The following is an 11,564-nucleotide window of genomic DNA, read 5'->3' as shown; positions in this document are numbered from 1 at the left end:
ATCAGCATGGGCACCCAAAATGCCTTTCCCTGTGAAAGCCGAGCTGCTGTAGGGCTGTGAGGGGGCACCTGCATGCAGATACCATAATGCTGGTGGGCAGTTTTGGGGCAGGCAAACCTTTCCGCTTTGCAGCTCGTAAAACAGCGCTTCTTCTTTTATCACACCCCAACTGTTTCATGATACAGATGAGTCTCGCTTTCACCAGGGAAACTTTAATGCACCTGCAACACCTCGTAGTCACCAAGCCCCTGGTTTCCAGCCATTTCCTGGCTGCCAGGCCTTGCAGGAGGAGATGGACGAGGCCCAGGGTCCTGCAGCACAGGAGGCTCCGCGAGGACAGAGCATCACAGAGTATTTCTGGACCTCTATGTCTCCGTGTTTTCCCAGTCTGAATCCCAGAGGCCAGCAGGTGTTTCCGCATCCCAAAGCATCATCTGCATGCTCAGAAGCTTTGCAGGCACATCATAACAACCTCTGTTTGTCCAGGCAGTGACAAGGAGTTCTGCAGCCATCCAGCTGCCTGTCATGGCAGCAGGTGAGGGAGTGAATGTTGCTTCCGGATAGACAAAAAGGTGCTGGTGTACGTTCTCCAGTTTAACTTCTTGTCAGAGATAGTCCTTGTTATACAAGGCCAGGTGTGGTGGCTGAGGGGAGGAGGAAAGAAATATGCCACCAGGAGGAAGCACACCACCCTGAGGGCAGCAGGACCCTCATTTCTGGAGGATATCTGTGGACATTACAGCATTTCAAGGTGTCATCTGGCATTAGGGCCCATGCCATGTGGGAACGCCTCAGAGTCAAAACCAGAGTCAATGCAGACACCTTTCCCAAGGCATGGAGGAGATCTCGGTAGATAGGGAACATAAAGGCAAGGGGGGTGAAGGTCCCACCAGTCCCGGCTGGAGCGTGTGCCACCTCAAGTGTGGGACTTCACTTTCCTGCCTGTGTAAGGAAATCTCCTCCAGAGGCTGTGGAGAGTCAATAAGTAACCCTCAATAATAAACACTGTGGTTCACAGGACTGAGACTATCAGAAGCCAGTGCAGCTTTGCTGTGGTTTATGTCCATTTAATAAAATCTGCTTTTCATCTCCCTCTGAAGGCATGTGATCCCAGTGATTGAAAGCAGGCCAGGAGAAGCCTGAATGAAAAACCCACCATAGGAATGGGACAAACTCCAGTACAGGCAAGTCAGGTGCTGATTAGAGACCATAAACACTTGAACAGAAATAACAGGGCGAGCCAAGGTGCTGGAAAAGCCATTGCCCATAGGAACCATGGGAGAAGGTGAACTGCAAACTGACACAAAGCTCCATCCAGCACTAGATGGCCATAGCAGGGCTCCTTCACACACCGGCTGGTAGAGATGGATGTCTGGGGACTAATTCTGTAGCCAACATTTAGGGAGAGCAAGGATCTCACTGCATATCAGCTGAGTCACTTCTAACTGCTCTGTTGGCAATCAGCGGGGTGAGATCAAAGCAAGGCAAAGAAGATGACCCAGATACTCATTTTTGTTATTCAGGTGTTTATCTGAATAGATGAGATGAGAATATCAGATGAGAATCTGGAAGAGCTACATGTACCCAGGAAGCAGGAACTTTTGAAACGCTTTGAAATGACAAGCTAGCTAGAGAAAAAATGCTTAGTAAGCTGATTCTGGACATGGTTCTCACAAGTGATACCTTTGTAGGTTTCATACCAAATAAAAGCAATGGATCCATATTATTGTTGATCAAATGGTCAGGCTTTACTGATATTATCAATGGCATGTTGGGAAAAGGCCTCTAGTAACACCTTTTCCAAAAAACAAACAAACAAACAAAATTTCAAAAAGTTGCCTAACTTTTTATAAGAGTTAGCAAACAACTCTGACAGAATTCAGTGAATTAGAGAGAGGTTTCAAGGGTCAAAGACTTGCTTTCAACAGGGAAGTTAATCTTAGTTAACACCTTAATCAATTGCAAAAATGAAACATCAGAAAGAAACTAAAGCTCCTGCCAGAAATCATAGAATCACAGAATGGTTTGGGTTGGAAGGGACCTTATAGATCATCCAGTTCCAACCCCCCTGCCACAGGCAGGGACACCTTCCACTAGACCAGGTTGCTCAAAGCCCCCTCCAACCTGGCCTTGAACACTGCCAGGGATGGGGCAGCCACAGCTTCTCTGGGCAACCTGTGCCAGTGCCTCACCACCCTCACAGTACTGAATTTCTTCCTTTTATCTACCCAAAATCCTCCAAATACTTTAAATTCTACTTGCAACAATGAAAATGGGCCCAATATTTAGGGCTTCTGAATCTACCTAGGAAAAATAAATTCATGACCTTTTGAAAGACAGCGGATATTTTGAAATACACAAGTATGGCAGGAATGTTTCTTCAATGAAATCATTGTTTTGGTGCGGGTGAGATTCAGGATCTCTGGATTCACCCACCTACACCGAGATGTCTGCAGAGCAGGTGTCTTCATGGAAGAGAAAAAAATGAACTCCGATATACAGACCCAGCCAGTTGAGCTGAGAAAAGACAAAACACTCTGGAGTTTCAAGTGGAAGAAAAAACTAGGGAAGTTACAACCTGGTAGCCTGGACAGTGAATTTAAAAAGGGAACAGCTCTGTTTGCTGTTATTTCTTAGATTTGGGACATAATCCTGCTCTGATTTAAGTCCACAGGAGTTTTTCTATTGACTTCACAGGGACCAGAATCGGGCACTTTGCCTGCTCCAGACCCAACCGTTTTATTTGGAAATATAACATTTTAAAATACACACTTTTCTCTTAAAATGCTATAAAGTAGAGCAAGTAATTACATTAGGCTCTACCTGAAGCTCTAGAGAATTAATATAAAGGCTGCTTGGCTCTTGCTAACTTTCACTATTACAATTTTACTAGCACCATATGCAGAACGACCTTACCTGCTTGTTTCACTTAGTAAACTCATTGGGGTTTTTGGTTTAGGTTTGTTTGGGGTTTTCTTTTTAAAGGAGCATGCAATATCCACAAACAAAAGCTCCAGGGAGTGGGGACCAGCTCGGTGGCCCATATGGTCCTGGTATCAAAGGAATCAGGGATGGAGCAGGTCTGTTTGTTCAGCCAGCCTTTTGCAAATGTGCAAGAGTTGGCTCAGGATAAAATGTCCTTTTGGGTGGTTTCTGTTGTTTGCTGTGCAAGAAACTGTGAAGTGAGATTTCCGGTGTGATTTTGAGCACCCCTGTGGCCAAAAAGGAGACGAGCTGCAAGGCCGGGAGCAGACTGGCTGTGACAGCTTTGAGACTGGAAAGGCTGAGGACAGTTTCCTGAGGACTGCCAGGAAAGGGTTTCTGCAGTGCAGAGTTTTCACCAGAAAAAGCTAATCCTGTGATTCTCATGTGGCTAATTCTGATGCAGGAGAAGAGCCGAATGGAAATTATACACACAAGGCTTCACATATAGACCAAGGAGTAAAACTTGACAAGGGAATTGTCACCACTGGACTTGAAAATAAAGTGACATCTTGCTGGAAAGTGAGTTCTGAAGACAAAGGGCTGTTGCAGCTCTCTCAGGCTTGCCCAGGCTGGGGAGATGGACCTCAGCCTCGCCTGCGCCATGCCATGCAGTGGCATGTAAGCAGTCACGCCCATAACAGTCCTATTTTTGTTTCAGTGAAAACAGCCTGTGGCCAAGGCAACGAGGCATTTGACTCTGCCAGTGTCCTTTGAGACTGTTGTACTTCACTGTGTGGGAGCGGCTTGATAGACCTTCTGATTGAGCTGGGTCCTCCCTTACCTCTGCGCATGGTTAATAGACAAGAACCTGGTGTGCCTCACTTGAAGGCCAAGTAGAGTGAACTGTGCAATGGGCAGCCCATAAGCTTTATAACCCTCAGGATTGTCAGCCATGAGAGGGCAATGAGAGGGTCTGGGAGTCCAACGGATGTCAGGGGGAAGCAGTGCAGGAAAGATGGAGCAGGGCAGTAGGGAGCAGGAAAGGGAAGAAAGGGCTGGAAAAGGAAGGCAAAGGTGGTAAACTCAAGTAAAAGGTAGTAAACTGAAGTTTCAAGCTGTTTCTCAGAGATGGGTATGGTGATGAATGCAGTGTATGGACAACTTCTGCCCACAGAACAGAAGATTTACTGTATTGAAGAGCTCCATCATTGGGCTTCAATGGAGTTCAGACTGTCATAAAACCGTCTATTGAATAGACATGTCTCCAGAAGGCAACTTGTATTGGCTACTCCTAGAGTTTAAGAGAAAAATCATTGGATTTGTGAGGAATGGTTAAAGGTTTGAAACTGAAAGTGCAGCTTTCAGCCTCTTTTAGTCTCCTACTTCTTAGTCCACAATGATAGTGGTGGGGTTACTGCTAGTACGCTACCTTGTGATGCACAAGTACATTGAACCATGACTACTACAAGGCACTCTGCAGAAGGCAGACATTGGTGGTTTTAAGACACAGCTAACTAAGGCTGACAGGTTTTGTTGCAGACTTGTTTCTGAACCCCAGCATAGCCCAATGCACACTTCTGAGTAGGAACTAGGCTGGGACCAGTCTTCCAGAGCCAGGATTTGGCAGAGCTGCCCTCCCTGACCAAGTGAACTGATTGATGCTTTGGGGCATGTTTCTCCCTTGATCTGTGGAAAAAGACCACAGAATCACAGAAATGTTGGTTGCATGGGACTGCTGGAGGTCACCTAGTCCAATCTCCCCACTCAAAGCAGGACTACCACCAACATTAAACCATTAAGTCAGCCTTTATCTTGTCAAGGCATAAAAAGTCTCCAAGGAAGGAGCTGCCACTACCTTTCTGGAGCACCAGGTGGGCAAGGTTTTCTTAATGGCCAGTCTGAACCACCCAATCTGCTGTGTGTGGCCATTGCCCCTTGTTACGTTCTCTGGCACCACCAAGAAGAGTTTGTCTCTGCCATCTTTGTGCCTGCTCTTCAGGCAGATACAGGCTGTTGTTCCATCACCATTTGAGCTCCTCTTCACTGAGGAAAACAGGCCCAGCTCCCTCCACCTCTCTCACACCGTGCCTGCACTGTAGGCCCTGCACCATGGTGGCAGCCCTCAGCCCTGAGCTCTCCAGTTTTTCCACAGCCCCATTGAAGCAGGGGTCCCAAAACAGGATGCTGTACTCCAGCTATGGACACACCAGTGCTAGGAAGGTGGAGGGAAGCGCATGGTGCCAGCATTTTCAGCCACAGACTCATTTTGTGGGGCAATGTACAGTGCAGGCACCACCATACCTCCACCCATGTTCCCAGTGCTGGCTGTGAAAGGGGTCTAAATGGTTGATATAAACTAGGAGAAATGAGGCAATTTCAGTTACATCTAAAGCTTCGGTGTCAAAGCACGAGAGAGCCCTCTTCTCAGGATCTGCATATAATTAGCCATGCTTATTCAGTAAATCAGAGCAGTGCCCAATGCTCTCGTGTCCTCTTGTTCGTGGAGTTCATATTTCAGCCTCAGAGTTACCAAAACATAGTTTTATATGCTAATTTCCTTATAATAACCCCCTTACTGTATGTCATTCATCGATACCAAGCGGTGTACATGTAAGGGCAGGCTAATATTCTGTGTATATTACCAACTTTATGAGTTCAAGAATTACAATGTGCTTGCTTTATTTAGGTGGTAAACTTTTTTAATGAGTCTGGAGGGTCCTTTACATAAAAGTAGTGACTCTAGCTTGGAATCTCTTTCCATGTTTATTAGAAATGTGTTTTACTTTACCGTGAAGAAAGCCAAGGAAACATGCAGCCTTAAAGTCTAATGAAGTAGTTACTCATGCAGTCAAAGTTCATAAATTTTAAATACATTTAATTTATAAATTGAAAACATAGCTTGCACTGGCTTTCTCAAGATTATTGCTTGCCACAGGGGTTTTAGGATAGCTGCCGGGCCATGCTTGTTACCTCTTTCCTTTCAAGAGCAAGACTGGATCTTCACGATATGCTCACATTCAGTCTGATGCTTTTATTAAAAAATAAAAAGTATTTTCAGAAAGGGAGCTCCTTAAAATATTAAAGACCAAAACCCAGCCAGCAGCCTCTTTGTTCTCAACTCAGATAAGATTTGCTTTCAAGCTGACACTTTAATAGAGAGCTCTTTCTCATGGTGAGAAACCCTTTGCCCCTCCAGAGACCTCTTTTCTGAAGCAATTGTGGAGCACAGTCCCTGCAATGGCAGTCTGAGCAGGATTCCAGTCTCACAGCAATAAAACCTCAGTGCCAGCCTGGGTTAGGAGTCCAGCTCCCAGGAAGAGGGAATTTAGGGAAGGGGGAAAATGAAGATGCCAGCTCCCCACTTTTTCCCACTGCAGTTGCTCATCCATCCTTTGCGAGAAACTCTGGCTGCACAAGCTCCACCAGAATTTGTCCTACTTGCAAAGCAATCTCTGATACAAAACACGTCATAGGGGTGCCTGGCACTCAGCAGTGCTTTCCCTGCTTCAGGAGGAGGTGAGAGGAGGACACCAGCCTTATGCCATCTGGGATTTCCAGCAGATACCCCTCTGGACACCCTGCCTTGTGCCATGAGCCAGCAGCTAGCTGATGACTGCAGGATTGCTGCTTGTTGACTCAGAGTCGCTGGAGGTCAGTGCATCAAGCTCACAATACCTACAATAGTGGTGTTGGTATTTAACAGTTCTACCTTTAGATTTATATGGACAATCCCCACACGATCCCACCCAAGCTTCCTTTAGCAATGCAGCTGAACAAAAAAGAGTAGCCGGGCTCACCTTCCCCATTTCCATGCCTCCAATACAGTCAATTATACCCAAGCCATTTCAGAAAGATATTTCTCTCACCTGGCCTCCAGTGATGGACATGCTACGACATCCCTTGCCTGGGTACTCGCTGAGTCATTGTCCTAACTAACACATACAAAGCTTTTTCCTACATGTAACTCACATAAGGGCCACTTCTGCATGGCTCATCTGGATGATTCCATCCTCAGCCGTGCATGCACCTCTAAGAACTCTGCAAAAGGCAGCTGAGAGCTGATGCCCCCCCAGTGACTGATGCTCATCCCTGCTCTGCCCCAACCCTTCTCCCTCTCCTCAATCCCTGGGTCCCACAGCCCCCACACTGCTGCCAGGCAGGCAGCACATATCAGGCCCAGCCAGTGCAGGGAGCAGGGCCGATAATTGGAAAGGGGAATTGCAAAGCACCAAAGCTTATCAACAGGCAGCAAGGGAGAGTTCAGCAGCCAACACTGGGGGCCCAGCTTGAGGTCCAGAGTGGGCTATCAGCCTTTGGTTAAGTGGTATGGGGCTGACACACACATCTGCTCTGCATCACTGCGGTTGAAGCAGGAGAACGCTCTCTGTGCAGCCTTCTTTTTCTGCTGAGCTGCCAAGGCTACAGATTGCAGCATCAGAGTGGGAACCTGGCATGGCACAGCACAGCGTTCTGGGCGCCTGTGCTCACCTGGTGCTTTCAGGGTAGTCTTAGGCACAGCTTCCAGCCTCTGAAGTGCCACCAAGCACTGGCACTGTGCACACAGAAATAGCAGGTATTTTCTCATGTATCTTTTACTCATTAACTGAGCAGTCTAAATATAGCCTCAACAAGCAGTAGCAAGAGATGGTGGGTGCCCTCTGTGGTCAGGTCTTAGCTGCCTGCCTATCTGCAGCGCTGGTTTTCTGCACCAGATCCTTCACTTTGCCACGTCAAGTGCCCTCTGCTCTCAGCCCTGGAGAGGACAGATAATTTACATTACAGGTTACTACCACACAAGCAGGAAAAGCATTCCTGCAGCTCCAGAAATGAAGACAGCTCCTCTCATGCTCCTGACACCCCCCTGTGCCCTGTATAGTCCTCTTCTCCATCTCTGTACCAACTCCTGACCAGGTGATATCACTTCTGTCTGGATGTTCAGATAAACCAAGGTCTTGATGCAGCTGCCATGGGTAAAACCGAGGAGTTCGAAGTCTGGCTCCTTTTGCAGGAGCTATTCTGACTCATTACCCAGGGTGGGTCCATCAGGAGCTCCCAAGTCCTAGCAGGGCAGGATCTAATCAGGGTGATAAAATGGAAAGTATTGCCTTTGCTGAGGGCTGGGAAACTTTCAGGATGTATCTGGAGTATATGATGTGTTCTTAGTCTGTGTTCCTGACTTCAGCCTCAGCTTGGTACCAGGTAGCAGTATCTCCATACCTGCTGACCACTCACTGCCAGCCAACATCTACCCCTTCACTCGGCAATTTACTCAAAGTAGTGGGCCAGCGGAAAAGAGGAAAGGCACCTCCTGCCCTTGAGTTGATTTTAGCCGACACCGCAGCTGTAGCTTCTGCAGGAGTTACCCGTGTCCATCCCTTTTCCCAGTTCTGTAAGAACTGACAAAGGTGGTCAAAGGAGAAAAATTAAATGCCCATTTGTATTTTGTCTGACAAAGAAAAAGGTTGTGGATGTTTAGAGGTTTCTTGCCATATTCTAGGTAAAGAAACGTGGTTCTGATCTCTTGCATGTTGAAATATGATGTCATTTGTCAGGTTATTATTGATTTCATCTTCTGTCCATTCCTAACAAAATAAGTTTTCCAATGAAGTAAAAATTCTAGATAGTCTCCAAAGCATCCTACCACAAGGCTTTGTAATCTCTCCACGGGAATTCTTCAGTTCATCTGTCTCAGTGCTATTTTCTTTGAGTAAATACACTTCTTTATGCCTTTAATTCCTTCTATTACTACACTTGAGGCAGCACAGCATTTCATAAAGAGATAAAAGCTTGTAAGTGGCACGATATCCTCATCAGAAGTAACCTGCCTTTTAGCAAATGGCCTCTCATCCATCCTCCTTTGCCCATGGATAATTTTTCTCGGTAGCCGGAAAACTAACCCTTCATGTCTTCTCTTGGGATAACAGGATGAGAAAAAAAGATGTCAGTGAGCAAATATTTGGTGGTGAAGCCAAAGGAATCATGTTCTTTGGAGACAAAACTCTCTTCACTTACAGCTGAGTAGACAGAGATTAAATTATAAGGAATCCGGGCTCCTTGCCAATTCATCCCCATCTGCTTGTCAGGAACAAGTGCTTCATTATTTGGATCAGTGAGGAGGCAAAGAGCAGGAGAGAGGGCAGTGGGCCATTGCCATGCCCTTCTGCAGGCGCTTCCCTAACCACAGGAGCTGCCTGGGACTTCCAGCACCAATGCTCCTTGCTGCTGTCAGAGGGAGGGCCAGGGCTGGCGTGCCAGCAAAAGTAGGCCCCATCCAGGAGAAAACATCTGGATAGAAGAGAAATGAATGAAGATGGATATATGAGGCTTAAGAAAAACAAAGGCAGGTGTGGGACATGAAGAAAGTCAAGAAGAAGAAAGGTTTTCAGTGTCCCTGAGAGATCAAGGCATGTTGTATCACAGAGATAGGGGCTGAGAGACTAGCGGGGACTATGAGCAACTGAAAGAGTTGGTAATTCCTGGAGCTGTGTTACTGTAACACCAGTACACTGTGAAAAATGTGAAGTTATGAGAAGAGCAAGCGCTTTAGCAAATACAGCGCTAAGAGGCTCTACAGTCCATATGAATCCATACACTGCACTGTCAAATGCGTTGCCAACCTGCTAGACTACCATTCTACCATTCTACTCACTCATCTATATGAAGGAGGAACAGTGCATCCAAACCCAAAACCAGCAAACACCTCTTTCTGGGCAGTGGAAAGTAACCTTTGCAGAACTACCTGACACGTAGGAGTGTTTATAGAGGATTTTCATTATAAATATCCTGAGATTTGCCTTGTTAGCAAACTCACTTGTCAGGTGAGATTCTTTTCACTACAGCCTCTGTTTATTGCTCCTGCCTGTGCAGTGATCATGTATAGCATGGAAAGTGATCCTTTCAGGGAATGTACTCTGATTTCCAGAGAGAAAAGGTCACCCAGAGAGCTGTTATCTATTCACCAGAACTTGCCAAGCACTTCTGTCTCTTTTCTATGTAAATAACTTGCAGGCCTTTTTTCACGTCTGATCAACCTTCCTCCTACCAATGGTAAATTAAGGAGTCAGTTGTGTATTTATCTGTAATCTACATAATCTTATTATCTCTGGTGAGATATGGAAGGCGTAAATCAGAATGTAATTTGAAATTTTCAGCATTCCTCCAGTTTGCAATGACTATAACACAGAATAACAGAGATAATAATTCTCCCAGCTAATGTTTTACATCAACTTTTGACATCCGAATCCTAATTGTTAATTTAACTCTAATTGTTAATTTAAGCTTTAGACTAGCCTCCATCCTGTTACTGATTGGGACGTATTGACAAACATTTTTAAAGTATGTGTAAAGTAATGATTTAATAAAGACCACAGCAGAGATTCTATACAAAAATCAACAGGAGAACCACCCCCCACTCCTGGTGAACTCCTTCCCCTGAATTATCTAAGCACTCCTAACAAGTCACTTTGCAAAGGGCAACAGGGGCACCTGAGAAAGAAGTTGATTTGCAGATGAGGGCAAATAACATTATTAAACCCATTATCATTTAATAATGTTATATTACAGAATATAATATATATTATATTACATATATATAATATATAATATATTACAGAATATAACATTATTAAACCAGTTTGTGGGTGGGAGCTGGAAAAACTCTCTCTTGTAGTCTACCCATTAGAAAAATATGCATCTTGGGTTTTTGGAGGTTTTTTTAATCATTCAAAGTTGGGTCCTTACAGACCCCACCCTCTAGAACATAAAAGGGAACTTCATTATGGGAGGAGTTGCAGTGGGTTTGCTCACTTTTCTCCCTCATTTGGCAGAACAAAAAGTTTCATGCAAAGGACCTTAATATTTTTGTCAGCATAGGGCAGGTTTGTATTTACTGATCTGGCAAATCAGGTTCTATTTACAGTCACACACGATTGCTATGAAGACAAAAGCATTTGCATGAAACTGCATTAGATGTGTAATATTGTATGAGGTTTTTTTCTATTATTTTGGACCTTTTCTGTTATTCTTGGAAGAAAAAAAGGTCCCCCATTTTGTGCCTTCTTCCCTCTCCACACCTCTTTCTTCCTTTTCTGTCTTCCACATGCTCACCCGATCCCTTGCCTCCTTTTGACCCCACTTTACAGTAGTTCAATGGACACCACATGTCTCTAGTTTGCCATGAGAGTGTCATACAGGACAGTGTTAGAAGGTTTCCTTGCACTGCCTGCCTGCAAGCCACCTTTTTGACTGTCAGGTCATCTTCCTAGGTGGCCACACTGGCCTCTCCCCATTGTTGCTGCAAGCCTCCTGTACCAGGGTGGTTTTTCATTCCATCTTCAGTGCCTCTTTTAGGAGCAGAGAGTTCTCCCGGTCTCCCTTTCCCATTAAAATTCCTTTCCACAAGACTGCATTTACCAATTCTTTGAGCGGGTTGAAGTCTTCTGGTTTAAGCTCATTAGTCCATTGCTTTCACTCCCTCCTTTTCTGAAACTCAAGAGCTCTGCTTGCTGATTTGTGATGCACCCAGATTACCTTCCTCCAGCAGCAGCCTCTCAAACAGTTTTCCCATGTTAACCATATAAACCAGCAGCAAACCACCAGCTACCAGGTACAGCTGCATACACCTCATGTCACCGAAACAA

Source organism: Psittacula echo (genome assembly GCF_963264785.1).
Source record: "Psittacula echo genome assembly, chromosome: 3".
In the NCBI taxonomy this organism is placed as follows: Eukaryota; Metazoa; Chordata; class Aves; order Psittaciformes; family Psittacidae; genus Psittacula; species Psittacula echo.
This window is presented reverse-complemented; position numbering follows the sequence as displayed.